At 46.1% G+C, this 25,083-nt stretch overlaps 1 protein-coding gene across 7 annotated transcripts in view; it reads right to left on the reverse strand.

The window, feature by feature from the left end:
- LOC149284527 (uncharacterized) overlaps positions 1-5,108 on the reverse strand; it is a 109,519-nt gene extending 104,411 nt beyond the window's left edge. For 2 of the 7 annotated variants that reach the window (XM_089496531.1, XM_089496532.1), the window contains exon 1: positions 4,981-5,107. The gene's annotated coding sequence lies outside the window, so the exon portion shown is untranslated. Of the gene's footprint in view, positions 1-4,980 lie in introns of all 7 variants that reach the window. The other 5 variants (XM_089496526.1, XM_089496525.1, XM_089496528.1 and 2 more) reach the window with 4 other exon arrangements.
- Positions 5,109-25,083: the final 19,975 nt, after the last annotated feature.

Consider the following 25,083-nt stretch of genomic DNA (forward strand, 5'->3'; position numbering starts at 1 on the left):
ATTCCAAAAGAAGGAAAAGACCAAACACAATGTAAGAATTATAGACCTATTGCTTTGTTAAATACTGATTATAAATTGTTTGTATCCATTCTAGCTGAAAGACTAAAAATAATAATGACTAATTGGATTAATTTGGATCAATCTGGATTTCTACCAAATAGAATGATTAAAAATAATGTAAGAAATTTGATTAATTTGATTGAAATTCACGAAAAAATATACATAATAAATTGGCACTGATCTTTATTGATGCTGAAAAAGCTTTTGATAATGTGATCTGGCAATTTATGTTTGAATTAATAAAGAAATTAGATATAGGAAATAAATTTCAAGTGTGGATAGAAACAATTTATAAATATCAAGAGGCTAGAATTTGGATTAACGGAGAAAAAACGGATATATGTAAAATTTATAGAGGCGTAAGACAAGGTTGTCCATTATCACCCTTACTCTTTATACTAGTAATAGAAATTTTGTTGAATAATATCAGAGAAAATGTTTTAATTAAAGGTTTTAAATTGAAAAAGGAAGAATATAAACTGAGAGCCTATGCGGACGACCTTGTGTTAACGCTAACTAACCCTGTGGAATGTAGTGAAATCCTGATAGATACTATGACAGAATTTGGTAAGGTTTCCGGATATAAAATTAATAAAGAAAAAACTGCAGTTATACCTATGAATATGGATAAAGAAGAAGTAGATATTTTGAAAGAAAGAACTGGATTTCAAATTCAAAAAATGGTTAGATATCTGGGGATTAATATAACAAAAAGAAACACAGAACTGTTTAAAAACAATTATGAGAAAGTATGGAAGAACATTAAGAAAGATATGGAAAGATGGCAAGAATTGAAAATCTCTTGGATAGGTAAAATAGCAATCTTGAAAATGTCAGTTTTACCACGAATGATCTTTCTTTTTCAAAGTTTACCTATTATTGTTAATGATACACCCGTTTAAAGTATGGGAAAGAGATATATCGAAATTTATATGGAATAACAAGAAACCAAGAATTAAAATGAGAATATTGCATGATGAAGTCGACCGAGGAGGGTTGAATTTACCAAATTTTAAATGGTATTATTATTATTCTGTATTAGACTGGATGTTGGATTGGATGAGATTAGATAATGAGAGAAGTCTAAATTTAGAAAGAGTGGAATTAAAATTCGATCTACACGGATATATGTTTTATGATAAAATTAAAATTGATAGTAACTTTAATAATCATATATTGAGAAAATCTATGTTAAAAATCTGGTCAAAATATAAAAGAAAATGGTTCGGTGCTATCCCGCTCTGGGTTTCCACAAATGAAGCAACGTATAGAAGAGAGGAATTCTTAAAGAATAAATATGTGACATATGAGGATATTACAAAGATTGATAAAGGGGAAAGAAGAATAAAAACTCAAGAAGAATTAATTTCGGATGGATTCACTTACAATTGGTTTGCATATAGACAGGTTCGAGAAAGATTTAAGATAGACATGAAAGAATTTGGAATCGAAAAAGGAGAATTAGAAATGGAGAAAATAATAAACCATCGCGAAAAACAAATTTCTAAATTGTATAAATTAATACTCAAATTTGAATTAGAAGACGAGATAATAAAAGATTTTATGATAAAATGGGCAAAGGATTTTAAAGAAAATATTCAACTAGAAGAATGGGAAAACCTTTGGAAGAGAAAAATCAAACAGATCAATAGTATGGAAATTAAAGAAAACATATACAAATCTATGTACAGGTGGTACCTGACACCTTACAAATTAGCCAAAATGTTTAGTAAGAATAAAAGTACCTGTTGGAAGTGTAAAAGAGAAGTAGGGAATTATTTACATATGTGGTGGAATTGCGAAAAAGCTAAAAAATTTTGGGAAAACATTCATACTGAGTTACAGAAAATTTTAAAAATTGAAGACAGACCACACCCAAAGATGTATCTCCTGAATATGACAGATGGTATTAAAATGGAAGGAAGGAATGAAAAAATGACAATGTATGCACTGGCAGCAGCTAGAATGACATTTGCTAAGTTCTGGAAAAAGGAAGATCATCCCACAGTAGCAGACTGGCAATTGAAAATGATGGACTACTATGAAATGGAAAAATTAACGCATTTACTAAAGAATGGATCAATGGAAGATTTTTATGACAAGTGGGAATGTTGGAATGAATACATTAAAAATGAAAAGGGAGAAGATATGTTCCCGGCATTAAATTAAATATAAAATCAAAGTCTAGATAATTAACGTATCAGTTAACAATAAGAAAATTATATATAGTAATAGAACAAGTGGATAAGAGAATGTTAATGAGAAATGATGAAAAAATATAGGTAGAGAAGATGGTTATTCTTTCTCCGATTTTGGGATATTTTTAGTAAGATGGTGAAAATAATTTTTAACATATTAACAAACTTGGGTCATAAGAACTTAATGGTAAATTTAAAAGGGATAATAAGAGTACAAAAAGAAACAAAGAAATTTTTTAGTTTATAAAACTCAAGCTCAAGGAAGTATACTGAGGTTTTTTTTTTCTTTCTTTTCGAAATGGACCGGATATGTATTTTTAGAAATACGATGTATTATTAAGAATTGTCTTTTTTATATTTCTTGATGTTTTATTTCTTTCAATAAATAAAATTAAAAAATAAAAATAAAAAGGGGCAATATAGCAATACATATCCTACAGTCTCCACTATGCCAGCTCTGCCTATCACAAGAGATATTGTTGTATCTCCCTTCCAATAAAGCTGAGGGTTAAAACATTAAATTTTGTAGGAAGTTTCCCCAAAATCATATCTTAAGGGAAAACTTTTTCAAAATGGAAATAAGATGCAGCTGACATCTGCCAGACTAGCAAGAATATACAAAAAATAGCAGCTTGATATGTTGGAAATACCAGAAAAACGCTGGCACCTGGCTCCACACGCGGCGGACATGTCCAGCGACAGAGGGATTCTGGAAACAGGCTCACAAAACAATTTCTGACATTTTCCAACATTTCCTTTGAGTTTACACCAGAATTATATTTGCTAAGCATAACTAATTGTATAAAAGTGACGGATAGGAACAAATATTGGTCTCAATTCTTGTGTATGGTCTCAGTAGCAAGAGTGTCAGAAATCCCCTTCATTCATGTATTAATTCAGGGGTTCCTGTCATGAGGGTTATAGATTTAGAGTTTTGTTAGAATATTATTGGATTAAGTTAGTAGTTGGTTTAATGTTAGATTTCATAATGGGTTATTAGAATGTACTGGAAAGAGGTAGACTGGCTGTTAAAATATGTGCTTCTTTGTTAAGGGTAGAATGTGGAGGGAGTTTCCCAGCCAGCAGAGGCTTTGTCTTCAAAGGGCTGGAGAGTGGTCTCTGTGATGGGAGGGGGAACTGAAACATAGAGTGCTTACTGCTTATATGATGTTATGTTGATATGTACATTATATTCTAATATGCTGCTATAATATTTTAATAATAATAATAATAATAATAATTTATTTATATCCCACCTCTTTGAGGTCAAAGTAACAGTAATAAAATACAATACATTATATAACAAAATCTACTTCCCCTCGTAAAAAGTTATCAGTTATAATTAAAACCACATCAACACATACACATTATTACAAAACAAAACAAGACAAAACAGTAAATTGTGGTAGCATTCTACTTAAATTTCCAGGGAGGACCTTGGGGACTCTCATGAGAAGAGGATTCCTGAGGCTGGGATTATCTATCCGGGAAAGGCCTACTGCTATATTATATTGTGGGATGATGGGGTTTTTAGTTCTGCTTAACTGTATATATAGGCTGTTTAGGTTTAATATAACTTAGTCCTGTGGTGGCTTAAGGTTTATATCTCAAGGTCACAGGTGCAGTGGGGAGATAATGCCAAGAGCCTGGACTGGAGGACATGACATCCCCAGGGAGGAGATTCATCACTGTGTGGGAAAGAGTTAACCAATTAATTTACTTTATTGCTTGATGGGGTGAGTTTGCTTTATGGGATTATATAAACCACATGTTAATACACACTTTCATTCCTGACAAAAAAGTCACTTCTGTTGTATGTATCTCTTTATTCAATAAAGCTGTTCCTTTTTCAAAGCACAGCCTCTTGTTGCAAGAGGGGGGCTGCAATTGGGAGCCTGATACTGGAGTGAAACCATCAGGTACCCCTTCCATAGATAACTGGTTTGTTGAGAATGGTGGATGTGATGGAAATGGACAAAATCTCAGATGTAATAAATGGAGAGGAACTAGAGAATCATAAACAAAAATGGCAGAAACTCCATGTCTGTTGTGAAAGGACCTGGAGCTGCACTAATCAGACACTCATAGAACAAGTGAGAAGACTCTGTTTAGATTTTATATATATATATATATATATATATATATATGTATATATTTATATATATTGTATATCTATACAGATAGATAGATATTTTTCTAAAGGAGTACTGTTAAATATTAAGTTTGAATATTTAAGGATTTTTAGTTTATAATATTAATTGAAGTGGGTTATATAATGTCAAGAACAAACCCACTCATTTGGAAGTCTTATGTGGGAAGAGATGGGGGGAGTCTGGGGCGGGAGCTTCAGGGTTTGTGGAGATTTGCTTGTAAAATTTTTAGATTGTAAGTCTGAGGGCAGGGAACTGTCCAATTAAAAAGATTGTATGTACAGCGCTGTGTAAATTTACAGCACTATATAAATAAAGGTTAATAATAATAATAACAACAACACGTTCTCAATTTACAAAGAACGCCAAAGGCTTCCCTGTATTTTGGAAGGGCTGCAACACTCCAATGGTTCGCTACAAAAACAGCCAGGAGCGTTTGGAAAGGCCGCCTCCAGCCAAGTCCGTCAATGCGCCTCCTTCCTTTCCCTGGAAGGCACCTCTTCCCTTAGGCCCCTTCCCTCGCTTGCCAAGCCTGGGTCTGCCTTGGTTTACTTCCCTCCCTCCTTCTTTACCTGGGATCTTTCCTTCTTTTCAGGGGCAAATCCGAGCTTTTTGGGAAGAGAGAAAAGGAGGACAGAAAAGCTGCTGCTGCTGCTGCTGCTGCTTCCGCTTCCTCTTCTCCCTGAGGCCTCCGACCAGCGAGTTCTGCTTCCTAGAGAGGCAGGACAAATGGGAGGAAAAAGAAATGGGGAACATCCTCTGATGTCATTTCCGGTGCATTGGGAAAAAACAGGCCGAGGAAACACGAAAGGAGCCTTTCCCCAACACACCGGAAATGACGTCAGAGGACGTGCCCCTTTCTCCTTCTCTTGCCCCCTTAACATTCGTCCCACCTCTCTAGGAATCGGAGGGGCCCGGATTGGCTGCTTGTCTTGCGGGAGGCGGGACTTCTCCAACTGCCAGGACTACCCTTTTCTCTTCCGAGGGGAAGTTAGCTTCTTTGCTGGGAATGACGCCAGGAGGCCCAGGAAGGCCCTTGGAGGGGGAAGGAGCGTGGAAGGAGGGCATCCCAGCTTCTGGAAGGCAGGAAATCTCGTCGGGAATGGGCAGGAAATCCCTGGCTCCATGTTCCTGGGGGAAGGGGTTCCTGGGTCCCCGCGTTGGAGTGGGCACAGGAGGGCAACCAAAATGGCCCCCAAACCCTTTGAGGGCGAGCGACTGAGGGAACTGGGAGAAGTGTCAGATGTTGTTGCAATTAGGTAGGAAAGATAAAATACACAGATGTAGGATGAAAGAGAGAACAAGCGAAAGGGACTTAGGAGTCTTAGTAGGCCACAGGAGTCAACAATATGATGCGGCAGCTAACAAGGCCAATGCCATACTTCAAGCAGTGGAAAAGTAATACTGTAGTGCCCCTCTATTCTGCCCTGGCCAGGCTTCACTGGAAGACTGTGTCCACTTTGGGACACCACAATTCAAAAAGGATGTCGAGAAATTGGAGTGTGTCCAAAGGAGAGTAACCAAAATGATGAAACTGCCCTATGAGGAAAGACTGAGGGAGCTGGGGATGTTTAGCCTGGAGCAGAGAAGGTTAAGAGGAAATATGAAAGCCCTGTTTAAATACTTGAAGGGATGCCATATTGAGGAGGGAGCAAGCTTGTTTTCTGCTGCTCCAGAAACTAGGACCCAATGGTTGGATGCAAGTTACAAGAAAAGAGATTCCACCTCAACGTTAGGAGGAACTTCCTATGAGGAAGGACTGTTTGACACTGGAAAACTCCTTCCTTGGAGAATAGTGGAGTCTCCTTCCTTGGAGGCTGCCTTCAAGCAGAGGCTGGATGGCCATCTGTCAATGGGGATGCTTTGACCGAGATTTCCTGCATGGCAGAAAGGGGTTGGACTGGATGGCCCTTGCGGTCACTTCCAATACTATGAGCAAGATAAAGACTTTCTGAGGGAGACTTAGGATGACACATGTGTATCCCCCCATGCCAGACAAGCTAGGCAATTATCCAGACATATGCGGGTTTAAATAAATTTTAATAGCATCCTTTCTGAAGCAAAGACTAGGTAATGCCATTTTGTGTATATGCACTGGGTTGAGGGCAGACAACTAAAGAAAGCCACTGGATACATGATTGTGAATGTGCCGTCTCCTGGGATGCATAACAAAATGCCACTCCTTGCAGGAAAACAAACAAGAACACCAGAGCAAGTGAGCGCCTGGGTTCCCAACAGGCCCCTTGCCTGCCCTCTACTGGAGGATCAAAGCAGAGCTTAAACTAGCTCTGGCCACAAGAACCAACTGCAGAAAAAGCATGTCATGGGGGAAACCCTGAAAGTTCTATCCCACATGTATGTCCTGAGGACAGGAAGATTTTAAGATTTAACATGTGGATTTAACAGTGGACATTGTGTATTAACATGGGGCCAGAAAAGGCAAAGAAATGGCCTTTCCATAGGCCACTGAATATACAATATACCCTCATAGTCACAACTAGTTGAATTAATAATAATAATAATAATATGGTTTATTTATAATCCGCTTTTCCAAAATTTGATCAAAGCGGTATACAATTGGAGTATAAAACATCTCAATAAGATCAATTAAAAACAGCATTAAAAACAACACAGTAATCATAACAACTAAAGGGCCACATGGATAGGGGAGTCAATACACACATTACAAGGTCGTCAATGAAAGGGGGTAAGGGATAATATGATTTTCATGTTGGGAAGGATTGGGAAAAGAAGGTCTTTAGATTCTTTTTAAAAAGAACTAAGGATGTGGTGGAGCGGAGCTCATCTGGGAGATTATTCCAAGATCTAGGGGCCAGGATAGAAAATCCCCTCTGTGAGGTCCTCACATAGCGTGTTGTTGGGACCTCCAACAATTTCATCCCTGTCTACCTGAGTGTGCGGGGCGGATTGTATGGGGATAGGCAGTCCTCCAAGTACCTTGGAGTATATTATTAACAAAAATACTGATTCTCCATAACCAATGCTATGAATGCTCCAAATAATTCAATATTTCACACATTCACTTTCTCTCCAGTGTGGACATTCTGATATCTCAAAAGGTTTCAGTTATGAGTAAAGTATTTCCCACATTGCTGGCATTTGTAAGTTTCTGTCCTGTGTGCATTCTCTGATGAGTCACAAGGGACGGCTTGCGAGCAAAACATTTCCCACACTGCTGGCATTTGTATGGTTTCTCTCCTGTGTGGATTCTATTGTTAGGCAGGATCGAATTAGGGGAATATTAGGTCTATTTGCTGAGAGGTGGCCCTAACAACACCACGTGCCGGAATCCAATTAAAGGGTATCATTCATTATACCACAATGAAAACCACACAGCAAAAGGGAAACATACACACACACACACACATTCAATGCTATAGCAGGGGAGGGGTGAGTTTGGGAAGATAGGTTTGGAAACTAGAAAGGCACCGCTAGGGGATATTATCTTAGAGGTTTTCTCCGGGAAGTCTGATGCAGCTTGAGTGGACAGTGATTCACGGCTGCGGAAGCGAAAGGGAAGAGGGCCACGGGAGCGAGGAGCGAGGTTCAAACTGGGGCGAACCAATTTGCAACCTAGTGACAGTGTAAGCTCAGCTCTAGCACGCAGATTTAGCTCAGAGTTCAGCTCCGCTCCAAGCTCAGAGAGGGTCTGAAAACCCAGGGTTTATATAGGGTGAAATGTATCCCAAGGCTATGAGAACTTGCTAGACAAAGGTGTTGATTGCCTGGGCTTTGTTAAGTCGAGAGCAAGCAATGGGTTGCACAATGCACTTAGGTCTGGACACAATTCAGAGGGGCATCTGACGATTGCTGAGCCGTTAAGCTGATCACTGGCTCATTAAGTGAGAAGCCAAGTCTATTGTCTTACTTGGGCAAGCAGAGGCGAATCTGGTTTGGTGACTCCCAAACTTCCTATGGAAGATTCTTAATTCCATCTCTTTCTAGGGCTCTGCCTGTGTCGGGTGAGCTGTCTACGTGGTCTCCCCACTTTTGGGTTAATGGGTATTTCCTGGGGTCAGTCAGGGGTCCTAGCACAGACCGCATGTACCCAAAATTTTATTAAATCCAAACTTGGTAACAGTCCCCTCCCTCCCCGCAAAAGTGTCAAGACCTATGCGCATGCGTGGGGTTGGGCGACTTTCAAATTAAATGCCTTTGTCTAAAATTTCAGGGTGAGAATTTGAGTGGGAGCATGGCTTACTATGGCTGTGTCTCCTAGCGATGCTGAGAGTGATGGGAGGGAGGGAGACTGGTCTGGTACACATTCACACAGGGGCAAAACAATAATAACAATTCCATGAGGAACAATTCCAACAGAGAATCAATAAAGCAATCAATAGAGCAATGGTGCTCAATACATAAAAAGCAAGCAAAAGGCAATGCAAGGCAATGAGTAATGACTTGTTGAGTCCATAGAGTCTATATATGGATAACTCAGTGTCTCTTGGGGGTGCCTGCCAATGCAGGCACATTGATTTTATTTGCAGGTCGGTGGATATGTAACTGAGCCCATATATGTGGGCAGATGCAAAGTGTCCTTAGGGCAATCAGAGTCCAGTAACAAGTAGTTCCATCAATAGGAACCTGGAATGTGGGCAAATGGATAGTCCAGCAGCAAGTGGTTTCTTCAATAGGAGCCTGAAATGTTTGCAAAGAGTTCTTTTTCAAAAGTGGCACAGCTGTAGTGACTGGAATGGAGGACACTGATTGTGTCGCGAAGGAGCCTCTGTACCGGGAAGAGATCTGTGGAGGACGTAGGCACAGGAATTCCGGTCCTTAGCGGGGGAAACTCGAACTGGGGTAGCCTGGAGCTGGTAGCGACATCAGGGTTGGGGTCATCTGGGCTGGAACGGGGCAAGGACACCGGCTGCTTCCTTTTCAGCGAGACATGGAGGACGTTGGGGCCTCTGCCGGGGCACACCGTGGAGCAGGAAGCATGAAGCCATCTTGGGGTGCGGACTCGCGTCGGAAGCTTACCTTCCTCATAGAGTTTACACAGGGGTGAAAGCACAGATTCTAGAAAATTGGGGGGGGGGGGGGCGAAGGTAAACTATCCTTCTCTGTTCCCTCTCCGGGAGAGACTTGGAAGTAAAAGGCACAGAAAGGGATTCTGGGAGCAATTGCCTTTGCTCAGAAAAATAGGAAAGCCAGCACCAAAAATACATGCAGGAGACTAACACATCTATATCTATCACCATAAAGATATTTGCAAAACACACAAAGTTATCTAGAGCAGGGGTAGGCAACCTTTTTGAGCTGGGGGCTGGGTTGCTGTCCCTCAGACAACTGGGGAGCCGAAGCCAAAACATAAATAATTAAATATTTTTTTAAAAAATTAAATATATAAATAAACCAGGACAAATGTAGGACAAAATTTTCAAATGGAAGACACTTTTTAAAAAAAAATGGAGGACACGCAAAAAAAATTGCTGATTTTTTAAAAAAATGTTAATATAAGTGCATGTTTCTGAGGCTTCTATAGACAATTGCCCCCCAAAGACCCCGGCAGCAATCGGCGGCAGGACCAGGCTGGGGCTGGTCCCAAGGCCTCGCCGGGCCGCATCCGGCCCGCGGGCCGCAGGTTGCCTACTCCTGATCTAGAGCTTAAGGCCCATAACTCCAAACTATAATAACAAACTTACCTTTGGCTGAAAGAGTCACTCTGACTCACTCTGTCTCCAAGCCTGGCAATTTTGGGCATCTCAAAACTGCATTCTAAAGTGGGGAGGCGCTTATGCCTCGGTCTCTGCTGTGAGTCAGGGTTAACTCTCATGTGGGCATTCTGGTCTGTGGAGAGTCTCTCTCTTCCCTGAGTCTGGGGAAGAGACTCCAAAAATTGAGGATTTCCAAAAGAAGCTGTGGATAGGCTGAGGCCAGTCATGTGGGCCTTTGGTGCCTTTCCCTATAGGCTGTTTGGACTGTGGGCAATTGGGGTCTGAGTGAGGCCGAAGTGGCCATCTTTACAGTGAGTTTGGGGTTGCCGGGGAAAAATATGCAGATTAGCCAAAATTCCAGACTAAAAAGCTAATAGCGGCCAAACTAGGGCATTTTCAGATCGGAGACCAGGCAGACTAGTGGGTGTATTAATTCACCCACTAGTGTATGGCTTGGGGTTAAAAAGAGGAATGGCTGCGTGTGAGATGGCTCACGGTGACCAGAAAGGTGGCTGTCAGAGATGGGAATGGGGAGGGCAGCACGTTTCTCATTGCCCTTCAGCAGGGCTCCCTGTAAAGGGGCCATGCTAGCCATCTGTAAGAAAGACTATCCTTGGTGATGGGTCACCGCTGGAAGCAGTTTCTGTGGCACCCGAAAAACCTGACCCAGGGAGTGGTTCCAGTTAGCTGATAAATAGCCAAACTGGCACTGTTCTACTCCCAAGCATGCAAACCAGGGCGGGGCATGGAACCCCTGCCCACCTTTCCTGGTGCAAAAAAAGGAATTCTTACTACTAGGCTAGCCGTCCCAGCATGTATCTTCAGAAGGGGGAACCTTGGAGAAATCGCTCTCCCCCCCCTGTAAACTTTCAAAACAAAAGGGACCTTTTCTATCCAAAGGGTCCAAATGCTCTGTGCCATCTTCTGTTCCTGTAGGGAAACAGAGAGGCAAACTTACTGCTGCTATCTCTACTCTGGGAATAGACTTACAAAAGTCTCTGACAGATTCATGTGTGGCTGAGTGCGTGGCTCAGGATGGACCAGCTTTACCGGGTTCGGTCCTCCTTTCCATTCCTTCAGCTGAGAAGAGTGGAAATATTTTAACCGGGTGCCCTGGCAGCTAGGAATGCGCACCTGGTACACAGCAGGGGAAATTCTCTCTGTGATTTCTACTGGTCCTAACCACTTTGCGGCCAGGTTGTGTTTGTGTCTAAAGAAGTTTCAATACATAACTAGTTGTCCGGGATCCCATTGTTGGGGGTTTCTGACCCATCCTAGCTTCCTGTCCATGGCTTGCATATTCTGACCTAGTTTTTCTGCTACTAGTCTGTGCATTTGCTGAATGTTTTGAAGGAGGGTTTTGATCTATTTGTGGTTTAGGACTATGGGTTCTAGATATGCAGGGAGAGTTGTGTTGAGCCAGAAGGCTTCTGGCATGATCATTTTGCGTCCAGTCATTACTTGGTGTGGCGTGAAGCTGTGGTAAGCTGTAGTTCCTCTAAGGGCCATCAAAATAATGGGGAGTTTTGCATCCCACTCTTTTCCAGAGGCCTTAACTACCTTTCTCATGGCCTCCTTTAGGGTTCTATTGGAACTTTTGCTGGATGAAAAGCCACATAAAACTGCTGCCTGATTCCTAAAGCCTTACAGAGGGTCTGCATGACTTCTCCTGTGAAATGGCTGCCTGAATCGTAGTCTATGGTGAAGGATCGGGGCATTCCCCAATGACTGAATACTTGGTCAAACAGCACCCTTGCTGTGGTGGCTGCTCTGTTGTCGTGTGTGGGAAAAGCTTCTATCCATTTGCTAAAAGGATCTATGACGATTAAGCAGTACTTGTGCTGTGGAGTGGTCAGTAAGGGGCCAATGAAATCGATCTGCAGTTTAGACCACGGTCCTTCAATGCACTGGTGGCGGATGGGGGCCTTAGGGCCACTGGGGTCTGCATTTACCATGACACAGGAGAGACAGTTCTCTACCCATTGATCTATATCTTCCTTCATGCGGGGCCACCATCCTGTTTCCTTGACTCTCTCTAAGGTTGCTGCCTTGCCTCTGTGTCCTATGTTGTGCACAAACTGAATGAGGTCTCCGCAAACCTCCATGGGAAGAATCCAGTGATGGACGCCCTCTGCATCTACCGCCCACCATTCTCCTTTTTGCGCTATGCTATATCTTCCTGTGGGATCCTTTCCCGCTGTGGCCAATGCCTTGACCTCACTGTCTCCTTTCTGGAGTTGGGCTAAATCTAGGGTGTCTGGTAACATGGGCTCCTTAGGCCTTACATTAATGGGAGCCATAGGGATTGCTGCTGCTTCTTTAGCTAAGGCATCTGCCTTGTTGTTCCATTGGGCTTCCTCTTCGATGCCTTTCTGGTGGCCTTTAACGTAGGACACTCATGTGGGGGCTGTCCGTTTCTGAATTAGGGAGGCAGCTTTCTGCCATTTATCTGCGTGTGTGACTGGCTTGTTGTCGTTGGTTTTCCATTCTCAGGACATCCATACCAGGAGCCAATCAATGGCTGCATTTACAGTCCATTGAGGGTCAGTAAAAATTACTAAGGGGGAGTGAGGGTCTTCAAAGTTTAGGACGGCGCAGAAGGCTTCTACCTCGGTGGCCTGGCTGGAGTGGGGCCTGACTGAACCTTGCAGGACATGGCCGTCGTTGATGTGGATCACTCCTGTTAAGTGGGTGCCCTCTGGGCAGGAGGATGAACCGTAACAAAAACAACACATAAACCCTTCCTTCAATGCTTCTTCCAGGGGTCTGCCTGCTTTAACTGGCCAATCACTCTGAATGGACACGGGAAGGGGACCCTCGTGGGCGGCACCGGTGACTACCAGTCCATAGGGGGCACTGGGTTCGCTGGCTTGCCAGTGGTACTCGTTACCACACTTCAACAATTCTAGGGTCCATTTTGCTATCCTTGTCCATCCTGAACTTTCCCTGACAGAATGAACTTGAGTGGGATGTGTGGGGTCTGCACTATGACTCGGGCTCCTCCTATAATGAATTTCCATCTAGTTAGGGCCCATACTAAGGCTAGGTAATTCTTCTCACATGGACTAAACTTTACTTCCGTGGGTGAGAGATTCCTGGATACATATACCACAACTCTATGTACATTGTTTCTCAGCTGGGTGAGGACTGCTCCTACATGACTGTCTGCAATGGCTAACTGAAAGTAAAATGGCTGGGTTACATCGGGGTGAACCAAGGCTGGGGCTTTGGCCAAATCTGTCTTTAGGGTGGCAAAAGCCTCTTGCTGTTCCTGTCCCCATTTCCAAATTACTCCTTTCTTTAGCAGTGAGTACAAAGGTTAGGGTTCGGGTTTGGGTTTAGGGGTTAGGGTTAGCGTTAGGGTTAGGGATTAGGGCCATGATGGCGAACCTATGGTGGCACATGAGGCCATTTTGCCAGGCATGGGGCGAGAGAGAAGGCGGAACAGGCACATGCCCGTTCTGCTTCCTCCCTGCCATTTTTTGTCTCTCTGAGATAGCGGAAAGCCAGAAAATGGTGCCTGGGAGAAGGAGACAGCGGAGGCGCGTCTGTCTCCTCCTCCCAGCCTCATTCCCCCTGGCCTCCCTTAGCTCTGTGCTAAAGGGCTCCATGGAGCCCTTTAGCACGGAGTGAAGAGCTATAGGGGAGGGCGCTGGGATGCGTTCCCAGCCTTCTTCACCTCAGCCTCCCTTCGCTCTGTGCTAAAGGGCTCCATGGAGCACTTTAGCGTGGAGCGAAGAGCCGAAGGGGAGGGTGCTGGGACGGGTGCCTTGGAGCCCCATTCGCTCCGAGGAAAGAGAAGCCAAGGAACGCGTGCCCGGTCCCCTTCTCCTCGGCTTCTCTTTCCTCGGAGCGAACGGGTCCCTTGGAGCCATCCTCCGAGGACTGTTTGCTGGCCTCTGACAGCCCCAAAGGGACTCTCAGAGGCTGGCAAACCTCGGAGGATGGAGCCCAACAGCACCTGCCGCTGGGCGCCATCCTCCGAGGACTGTTTGCCAACCCCTGACCTCCCCAAAGGGACACTCAGAGGCCAGCAAACCTCGGAGGCCAGCGCACTGTCCTCCAAGGCCCATTTGCTGGTCTCCAAGAGTCCCAAAGGGACCCTTAGAGGCCGGCAAATGCTGGGGGGGAAGGGGGACAGAAGCTAGGGTTATGGTTCGGGTTCGGGTTAGTGTTAGGGGTTAGGGGTTAGCGTTAGGGTTAGGGTTCGGGTTCGGATTAGGGTTTGGTTTAGGCATAGGCTTAGGTTTAGGCTTAGGGTTAGGGGTTACGGTTATGGTTTAGGGTTAGGGGTTTGTGGTTAGGGTTACGGTTAGGATTAGGGTTCGGGTTTGGGTTAAGGTTTAGGGTTAGGGATCTGGGTTAGCGTTAGGGTTCGGATTAGGGTTCGGGTTAGGGTTCGGGTTAGGGGGGTTGGGTTAGGGGATTAGGGTTCGGGTTCAGGTTAGGGTTAGGGTTCGGGTTTGGGTTCGGGTTAGTGTTAGGAGTTCGGGTTAGGGTTTGGGTTAGACTTCGGGTTCTGGTTAGGGTTTGGGTTAGGGTTAGGAGATTAGGGTTAGGGTTTGAGTTAGGGTTCGGGTTAGGGTTGGGGTTAGGGTTAGGCTTAAGGTTAGGGTTCGGGTTAGGGTTTGGGTTAGGGTTAAGGTTTGGGTTCAGGTTAGGATTCGGGTTAGGGTTCGGGTTCAGGTTGGGGTTGGGGTTGGGGTTCAGGTTGGGGTTGGGGTTATTGTTAGGGTTCAGGTTAGGGTTCATGTTAGGGTTAGGTTTCGGGTTAGGGTTTGAGTTTGGGTTCGGGTCCGGGTTATGGTTAGAGTTAAGGTACAGGTTAGGGTTCGGGTTCGGGTAAGGGTTATGGTTAGGGTTAGGGTTCGGGTTCGGGTAAGGGTTAGGGTTATTGTTAGGGTTCGTGTTAGGCTTAACGTTAGGGTTCCGGTTAGGGTTAGGGTTGGGTTAGAGTTAGGGTACGGGTTAGGGTTCGGGTTCGGGTAAGGGTTATGGTTAGGGTTAGGGTTAGGATTCGGTTTCGGGTTAGGGCTAGGGTTTAGGGTTCTGGTTAGGATTCGGGTTTGGGTTTGGGTTCAGGTTAGTGTTAGGGGTTAGGGTTCGGGTTAGGGATAGGGTTAGGGTTAGGGTAAGGGTTAGTGTTCAGGTTAGGGTTAGGGTTAGCGTTCAGGTTAGGGTTGGGGCTAGGGTTAGAGGTTAGGGTTTGGGTTAGTGTTAGTGTTAGGGTTAGGGTTAGGGTTTGGGTTAGGGTTTGCGTTTGGGTTTGAGTTAGGGTTGGGGTTGTGGTTAGGGTTAGGGTTCGGGTTAGGGATAGGTTTCGGTTTAGGGTTAGGGTTTGGATTAGGATTAGGATTAGGGTTATGGTTAGGGTTACGGTTGGGTTTTGGTTAGGGTTAATGTTAGGGTTAGGGTTAGATTTAGTGTTAGGTTTTGGGTTCGGGTTAGGGATAGGGTTAGGGTTCGAGTTAGGGTTAGGGTTCGAGTAAGAGTTCAGGTTCGGGTTAGGGGTTAAGGTTAGGGGTTAGGGTTAGAGTTAAGGTTACCATTTAGAGTTAGGGTTTAGCGTTAAGGTTAGGGTTAGGGTTATGGTCAGGGGTAAAGGGTCAGGGTTATGGTTACGGTTAGTGTTTAGGGTTAGGGTTAGTGTTTAGGGCATAGGGTTAGGGTTAGGGTTAGGGTTTATGGTTAAATTTAGGGTTAGGCTTAGGCTTAGGGTTAAGTTTAGGGGTTCGGGTTAGGGTTAGTGTTTGGGTTCCAGTTAGGGTTAGGGGTTCAGGTTCGGGTTAGGTTAAGGTTAGGGTTGAGGTTTAGGGGTAGGGCTTATGGTTAGGGTCAGGGTTCGGATTAGTGTTAGCTTTAGGGGTTAGGGTTAGGGTTAGGGTCCAGGTTCCTGTTAGGGTTAGGGTTAGGGTTGGGGTTAGGATTCGGATTAGGGTTAGACTTAAGTTTAGGGTTAGGGTTCAGGTTAGGGTTCGGGTTAGGGTTTGGATTAGGGTTAGAGTTAAGGTTGGGGTTGGGGTTCAGATTCGGGTTAGGGTTCAGTTTCAGGTTAGGGTTCGAGTTCGAGTTCGGGTTGGGTTTCGGGTTGGGGTTGGGGTTTGGGTTAGGGTTTAGGGTGAGGGTGAGGGTCAGGATCAGGGTTAGGGTTCGGCTTTTGGTTAGTGTTAGGGTTCAGATTAGGGTTAGGGTTATTGTTAGGGTTTGTGTTATTGTTAGGGTTAGGGTTTGGGTTAGGGTTAGGGTTAGGGTTAGAGTTCAGGTTCGGGTGAGGGTTATGGTTAGGGTTTGGGTTAGGGTTAGGGTTCAGGTTAGGGTTCGGTTTAGGGTTTAGGGTTCGGGTTAGGGTTCAGGTTCGGGTTTGGTTTAGGGTTAGGATTAGTGTTAGGGGTTAGGATTAGTGTTAGGGGTTAGGATTAGCGTTTGGGTTAGGGTTCAGGTTCGGGTTTGGGTTAGCATTAGCGTTAGTGTTAGGGTTCGGGTTCGGGTTAGAGTTAGTGTTCGGGTTAGGGTTAGGGTTTGGGTTAAAGTTGGCGTTGTGGTTAGGGTTTGGGTTAGGGTTACGGTTTGGATTAGGGTTATTATTAGGGTTATGGTTAAGGTTATAGTTGGGTTTTGGTTAGGGTTAGAGTTAGATTTAGGGTTAGGGTATGGGTTCGGGTCAGGTATAGGGTTAGGGTTCTCGTTAGGGTTCGGGTTCGGGTTCCGGGTTAGAGTTAGGGGTTAGTGTTAGGGTTAGGGTTATGGTTAGGATCAGGGGTGAAGGGTCAAGGTTCAGGGTCAGTGTTAGGGTTTAGGGTTAGGGTCAGTGTTTAGGGTATAGGGTTAGGGGTTAGGGTTAGCGTTAGGGTTAGTGTTTACTTTTCGGCTTAGGTTTAGGTTTACTGGTTCGGGTTAGAGTTAGTGTTTGGGTTCCGTATAGTTATAGGGTTAGGTGTTCGGGTTCGTTAGGGTTAGGGTTAGGTTAAGGTTAGGGTTAGGGGTTAAGGTTAGGGGTTGGGTTTAGGGTTAGGGTCAGGGTTCGGATTATGGTTGGGGTTAGGGTTTCAGGTTAGGGTTCAGGTTCTGGTTAGGGTTAGGGGTTAGGGTTATGGTTAGGGTTCGGGTTAGGGTTAGGGTTGGGGTTAGGGTTTCGGGTTAGGGTTAGGGTTAGGGTTCGGGTTCAGGTTCGGATTAGGTTTAGGGTTAGGGTTTGGGTTCAGGTTAGGGATAGGGTTACCGTTAGGGGTTAGGGGTTAGAGTTAGGTGATAGGGTTAGGGTTACTGTTACGGTTAGGCTTAGGGTTAGTGTTAGGGGTTAGGGTTAGGGGTGAGGGTTTAGGGCAGGGGTAGGCAACCTGCAGCCCGTGGACCGGATGCAGCCCGGCGAGGCCTTGGGACCTTCCCCAGCCCGGTCCTTCCGCCGATTGCCTCTGGGGCCTTTGGGAGTCAATTGTCTATAGAAGCCTCAGAAACATGCATTTATATTAACATTTTTTAAAAAATCAGCAAATTTTTTCACGTGTCCTCCATTTTTTTAAAAAAAGTGTCTTTCATTTGAAAATTTTGTCCAAAATTTTCCTGGTTTATTTATATATTTATTTTTTTAAAAAATATATTTAATTATTTATTTTTTGGGTTCGGCCCCTAAGTTGTCTGAGGGCCAGCAACCTGGCCCCCGGCTCAAAAAGATTGCCTACCCCTGGTTTAGGGTTAGGGTTAGGATTAGGGTTTATTATTTATTTTATTTATTTAGGTATTTATATTCCGCCCTTCAGCCCTAATGGCTCTCAGGGTGGGTTACAATATTATTTTTAATCAGACAGTTCCCTGCCCTCAGGCTTACAATCTAAAAGACATGACACAAAAGGAGAAGGGAATGATGGAGGGAAAGGGAATGAGGTCCAGTGGTTCTTCTCTCCCTCTAAGGCCTGGACCAAGGTAGATGGATTTGAGGGAGGGCTCTTCCTTCTTCCAGACTAGTCCTGATGGAGCTGGACTTGCCTGGTGAACTCCCTCTCAGGCCGGCAGATGGCAGTTGTGGAGGGCGGAGTCTCCTTCCTTCAGGCTTAGTCCTGATGGAGCTGGACTTGCCTGGCGAACTCCCTCTCAGGCCGGCAGATGGCAGGTGTGGAGGGCGGAGTCTCCTTCCTTCAGGCTTAGTCCTGATGGAGCTGGACTTGCCTGGCGAACTCCCTCTCAGGCCGGCAGATGGCAGGTGTGGAGGGCGGAGTCTCCTTCCTTCAGGCTTAGTCCTGATGGAGCTGGACTTGCCTGGCGAACTCCCTCTCAGGCCGGCAGATGGCAGTTGTGGAGGGTGGAATCTCCTTCCTTCGGGCTTAGTCCTGATGGAGCTGACTTGCCTGGCGAACTCCCTCTCAGGCCGGCAGATGGCAGTTGTGGAGGGCGGAGTCTCCTTCCTTCAGGCTTAGTCCTGATGGAGCTGGACTTGCCTGGCGAACTCCCTCTCAGGCCGGCAGATGGCAGGTGTGGAGGGCGGAGTCTCCTTCCTTCAGGCTTAGTCCTGATGGAGCTGGACTTGCCTGGCGAACTCCCTCTCAGGCCGGCAGATGGCAGGTGTGGAGGGCGGAGTCTCCTTCCTTCAGGCTTAGTCCTGATGGAGCTGACTTGCCTGGCGAACTCCCTCTCAGGCCGGCAGATGGCAGTTGTGGAGGGCGGAGTCTCCTTCCTTCAGGCTTAGTCCTGATGGAACTGGACTTGCCTGCCGAACTCTCTCTCAGGCCGGCAGATGGCAGTTGTGGAGGGCGGAGTCTCCTTCCTTCGGGCTTAGTCCTGATGGAACTGGACTTGCCTGCCGAACTCTCTCTCAGGCCGGCAGATGGCAGTTGTGGAGGGCGGAGTTTCCTTCCTTCGGGCTTAGTCCTGATGGAGCTGGACTTGCCTGCCGAACTCCCTCTCAGGCCGGCAGATGGCAGGTGTGGAGGGCGGAGTCTCCTTCCTTCAGGCTTAGTCCTGATGGAGCTGGACTTGCCTGCCGAACTCCCTCTCAGGCCGGCAGATGGCAGTTGTGGAGGGTGGAATCTCCTTCCTTCGGGCTTAGTCCTGATGGAGCTGGACTTGCCTGGCGAACTCCCTCTCAGGCCGGCAGATGGCAGGTGTGGAGGGCGGAGTCTCCTTCCTTCGGGCTTAGTCCTGATGGAGCTGGACTTGCCTGGCCAACTCCCTCTCAGGCCGGCAGATGGCGGTTGTGGAGGGCGGAGTCTCCTTCCTTCAGGCTTAGTCCTGATGGAGCTGGACTTGCCTGGCCAACTCCCTCTCAGGCCGGCAGATGGCAGTTGTGGAGGGCGGAGTCTCCTTCCTTCAGGCTTAGTCCTGATGGAACTGGACTTACCTGGCGAACTCCCTCTCAGGCCGGCAGATGGCAGTTGTGGAGGGCGGAGTCTCCTTCCTTCAGGCTTAGTCCTGATGGACCTGGACTTGCCTGGCAAACTCCCTCTCAGGCCGGCAGAAGGCAGTTGTTGAGGGCGGAGTCTCCTTCCTTCAGGCTTAGTCCTCATGGAACAGGACTTGCCTGGTGAACTCCCTCTCAGGCCGGCAGATGGCAGTTGTGGAGGGCGGAGTCTCCTTCCTTCAGGCTTAGTCCTGATGGAGCTGGACTTGCCTGGCCAACTCCCTCTCAGGCCGGCAGATGGCGGTTGTGGAGGGCGGAGTCTCCTTCCTTCAGGCTTAGTCCTGATGGAGCTGGACTTGCCTGGCGAACTCCTTCTCAGGCCGGCAGATGGCAGGTGTGGAGGGCGGAGTCTCCTTCCTTCAGGCTTAGTTCTGATGGAACTGGACTTCCCTGGAGAACTCCCTTTCAGACCGGCAGATGGCACTTGTGGAGGGCGGAGTCTCCTTCCTTCAGGCTTAGTCCTGATGGAACTGGAGTTAGGGTTAGGCTTATTGTTAGGGTTAGGGTTTAGGGTTAGGGTTTAGGGTTCGGGTTAGGGTTAGGGTTTGGGTTAGGGTTAGGGTTTGGGTTAGGGTTGGGGTTAGGGTTGGGGTTAGTGTTAAGGTTAGCGTTAGGGTTTAGGGTTTGGGTTAGGGTTAGGGTTAGGGTTAGGGGTTAGGGTTTGCGTTTGGGTTAGGGTTTGGGTTAGGGTTGGGGTTGTGGTTAGGTTTTGGGTTAGGGTTAGGGTTCGGTTTAGGGTTAGGGTTTGGATTAGGGTTAGGGTTAGGGTTACGGTTGGGTTTCGGTTAGGGTTAATGTTAGGGTTAGGGTTAGATTTAGGGTTAGGATTTGGGTTCGGATTAGGGTTAGGGTTAGGTGCTCGGGTTAGGGTTAGGGTTAGGGTTAGGGTGTTGTGTTAGCGTGTAGGGTAAGGGTTAGGGTTCTGGGTCGGTTTTGGGTTCCTGTTAGGGTTAAGGTTAGGGTTAGGGTCTGGGTCAGGGTGAGGGTTAGGGTTCGGGTTAGGATTCGGGTTAGTGTTAGGGTTTGCATTAGGGTTAGAATTAGGGTTATGGTTAAGGTTATGGTTGGGTTTTGGTTAGGGTTAGGGTTAGATTTAGGGTGAGGGTTTGGATTCGGGTCTTAGATAGGATTCGGGTTCGGATTAGGGTTCAGGTTCGGGTTAACGTTAGGGTTACGGTTTAGGGTTAGGGTTACGGTTTAGGGTTAGGGTTTAACGTTAGGGTTATGGTCAGGGTCAGGGTCAGGGGTGAGGGGTCAAGGGTCAGGGTTTAGGGTTAGGGTTACGGTTAGGGTTTAGGGTTAGTGTTAGTGTTTAGGGTATAGGGTTAGGGTTAGGGTTTAGGGTTGGGGTTAAGTTTAGGGTTTCGGGTTAGAGTTAGTGTTTGGGTTCCGGTTAGGTTTAGGGTTAGGGCTTCGGGTTCGTTTTAGGGTTAAGGTTAGGTTAAAGTTAGGGTTTTGGGTTAGGGGTAGGGTTTAGGGTTAGGGTCAGGGTTCAGATTAGGGTTAGGGTTCAGGTTATGGTGTAGGGTTCTGGTTCTGGTTAGGGTTCTGGTTCCTGTTAGGGTTATGGTTAGGGTTTGGATTAGGTTTAGGGTTCAGGTTTGGGTTCGGGTTAGGGATAGGGTTAGGGTTCAGGTTAAGGTTAGGGTTAGTGTTTGAGTTATGGTTAGCGTTCGCGTTAGGGTTCGGGTTAATGTTCGGGTTCAGGTTTAGGGTTAGGGTATAGGGTTAGGGTTACGGTTAGGGTAAGGCTTACGGTTAGTGTTAGAATTTAGGGTTAGGTTTCAGGGTTTAGGGTTCGGGTTTGGGTTAGGGTTAGTGTTAGTGTTAGGGGTTAGGGGTTGGGTTTGGGTTAGGGTTAGGGTTTGGGTTAGGGTTAGGGTTCGGGTTAGGGTCAGTGTTCGGGTTAGGGTTAGGGTTAGCCTTCAGGTTAGGGTTCGAGTTCGGGTTGGGGTTAGTGTTAGTGTTAGGGGTTAGGGTTTGGGTTAGGGTTAAGGTTAGTGTTAGGGGTTAGTGTTAGGGTTTGTGTTAGGGTTTGCGTTTGGGTTAGGGTTCGCTTTAGGGTTAGGGTTAGGATTAGGGTTATGGCTAGGGTTACGGTTGGGTTTCGGTTAGTGTTAATGTTAGGGTTAGGGTTAGATTGAAGGTTAGGCTTTGGGTTCGGGTTAGGGATAGAGTTAGGGTTGGGGTTAGGGTTGGGGTTAGGATTAGGGTTTGGGTTCAGGTTAGGGTTAGGGTTAGAGTTTGGGTTAGGATTTGTGTTTGGGTTAGGATTAGGGGTTAGGGTTAGGAGATAGGGTTAGGCTTAGGGCTTACGGTTAGACGTAGGGTTAGGCTTAGGGATAGGTTTCAGGATTCGGGTTATGGTTAGTCTTTGGTTCCGGTTAGGGTTAGGGGTTCGGGTTAGGGTTAGTAATAGGGTTATGGGTAGGGTTTAGGGTTGGGGTCAGGGTTCGGATTAGGGTTAGGGTTTGGGGTTTGGGTTAGGGTTAGGGTTCGGGTTAGGGTGTAGGGTTAGGGTTCGGGTTTGGGTTCGGTTTCGGGTTCCTGTTAGGGTTAAGGTTACGGTTTGGGTTAGGGTTAGGATTAGGGTTATGGTTAGGGTTACGGTTGGGTTTTGGTTAGTGTTAATGTTAGGGTTAGGGTTAGATTGAAGGTTAGGCTTTGGGTTCGGGTTAGGGATAGAGTTAGGGTTCGGGTTAGGGTTGGGGTTAGGATTAGGGTTTGGGTTCAGGTTAGGGTTAGGGTTAGAGTTTGGGTTAGGATTTGTGTTTGGGTTAGGGGTTAGGGTTAGGGGATAGGGTTAGGCTTAGGGTTTACGGTTAGGCTTAGGGTTAGGCTTAGGCTTAGGGATAGGTTTCAGGATTCGGGTTCGGGTTAGTCTTCAGGTTCCGGTTAGGGTTAGGGGTTCGGGTTAGTGATAGGGTTATGGGTAGGGTTTAGGGTTGGGGTCAGTGTTTGGATTAGGGTTAGGGGTTCTGGTTAGGGTTCGGGTTTGGTTTCGGGTTCCTGTTAGGGTTAGGGTTACGGTTTGGGTTAGGCTTTGGGATAAGGTTGGGGTTAGGGTTGGGGTTAGGGTTAGGCTTAAGGTTAGGGTTAGGTTTCGGGTTAGCGTTTGGATTTGGATTAGGGTTAAGGTTCAGGTTGAGGTTCAGATTTGGGTTAGGGTTCAGGTTCGGGTTGGGGTTAGAGTGAGTGTGAGGGTTAGGGTCAGGGTCTGAGTCAGGATCTGGGTCATGGTCAGGGTTATTGTTTGGGTTGGGGTTGGGGTTAGTGTTAAGGTTCAGGTTCAGGTTCGTGTTAGGTTTAGGGTTAGGGTTCACGTTAGGGTTCAGGTTAGGGTTAGGGTTAGAGTTAGGGTACGGGTTGTTGTGGCTCGTGTGCTGCGCCCATAACCCTTGTTGGGACCTATGGAAATGACGCGCAGTGTCCACCACGACCACCTGCAGAGTTCAACCACATCGACAGGATGCCAAGAACAACGAATCTGTGAAGATGTCTTCAACTAATAAGGACTCTTACAAGTCTTCACTCTAAACGAGGGCTTTAATCTTCCTTTGCAGTATTTACAACATAGATATACACAGTGTATTGGACATCCGTCTCTAATACACACTATTTACACCAACCAACAATAACACAACCTCTGAGGCAGGCACATTAACACACAACCATCTCACTGCCTCTCAGTAACAGACAAAGCCCACTCTCAGGCACCAACTGTCTCACACTCCCTCAAGGACAGTTGAGAACTGACAGTTGACAGTTGCATCAACATTCCGATGATGAACTGTTTGAATGCTGACACATTAGCTGCCACTGGAGCTCCAAATTATCTGCACAACAGCTCCTCCTAGTGGCCACACCAATGTCATTTCCTGACATTCCCCTCCAACTGACATGTGTTGTGTCCCATGTGTCATTTACCCTAGTTCCATGTGTGTTTCTATGAACCTTCCCGTTTCACACATTACTTGATCTCCTGGATCTCTTCCACCCCTCCTTCTCAGTGCATGTCCCCCTGAGCTTTTCTTGGGTGGTCACAGATCTCCTGTCTGCTATCACTGAAGAGACCTGTGCTTGCTTCACTACAAAGAACTTGCTCTTCTGAGACCTCATAGGTATCAGGAACATTCCTTGACCACCCTCAGTGTCACTGCCACTAACCCTGGCCTGTCTTGCTCCTGGACCTCAACCTGTTCTTTCTTTACTGTCTCTTTCTTTGGTTTTGATTGCAAGTCTCCAGGCTGTTTTAACACACCTGTTCCTTCATCCACCACATCAGTGCAAGCTCGTGCCTCTTGCACCACAAACCTCTCTGGTGGTTTCCTGACTCGTTGAGTCCTTCGTGGAATAATCTCTGTACACTCCCTATCACCCTTACTTTCACTACTTGTCTGCACTTCTGCATCTGCACATGGCACTTTCTCACTCTCTTTAGTAGTGATGGGTGAGGTCTGTGTACTTCTATGTTCCCTGGAGGTGCTAGGCTGGCCATCTGGCTTAACCTCCGGTGTTTGTGTGTCCACTGAAGTGCTAGGCTCCTCCAACGTGCCTTGTTGATGTGAATCACTAGGCTGATGTGAAGTGACTGGTTCCTCAACCTTCACATCCCTGGATGCTTGTACCCCTCCATTTCCAGAGTTTGTGTTAACACCAATGTTTTTAAACTTAACAAAAGCATCTTGATTTGGATACACTTTTTCCCACCCAGCATGGGTTTCAAATCTAGCATTCCTGGAATACAAAATCCTGTTCCCATCCATTAGGAACCTGTAGTTTTCACCTTCATAGCCCATAAAACACAGCCTTTGGCTCTTGGGTTCATTCTTTTTCCTGAACTGAGAAGGAATGTACACAGAGGCATACTGTCCAAATGCCCTCAAGTATTTTAGGTTGGGTGCTCTGCCTTATAGCAGCTTATATGGGGTTTGATTAATTACACTGCACCATGACCTATTTACAATGTGACAAGCCGTTCTTGTGGCTTCTCCCCACAAACTAGCCGGTGCTCCAGAATCCTCCAGCATACAGTCCCTGATTTGATTAATCATTCCTATCCTGCGTTCAGTTAAACCATCTTCTGCAGGACAACCACGATTCGTGGTCTTATGCTGGATTCCCTTCCGCCCAAACCATTGCTGTAATTTGTTACAGAGGAATTCCCCACCTCTATCCATCACAAAAGTGCCCACTTTGTAGGGAAACTCCCTCTCAATGGAATTCACCCACTTCTTGATGATATCAGCAGTCTCACTTTTGGTTTTGAGCACTGCAACGTAAGAAAACCGGGTATGCCTGTCCACAATCAGTAAACTTGTTACCCCCTACACTCTTTACTTGATGTGGCCCTGACAAGTCTGCGTGTACCACCTGAAAAGGCCTTTGGGTTACTCATTTGCTCACTTTTGCCACAGGATAAGCCTTGACTTTTACCTTCTTACACACAGCACAGTCAAGGTAACTATTATAGTTTACCCTGAACTCTGGGCATATCTTTTCCAAGTTTCTCAAACCTTTGAAACTTATATGGCCCATAACTCAATGGAAGTAATGTGCACAACCATCATGCAGTGCCTTATTTGTTACATTCCCACACTGCCCCTGTG

Source organism: Sceloporus occidentalis, unplaced genomic scaffold (genome assembly GCF_023333645.1).
Source record: "Sceloporus occidentalis isolate IW3139 unplaced genomic scaffold, rSceOcc1.0.p SCAF_91, whole genome shotgun sequence".
Taxonomy (NCBI): domain Eukaryota; kingdom Metazoa; phylum Chordata; class Lepidosauria; order Squamata; family Phrynosomatidae; genus Sceloporus; species Sceloporus occidentalis.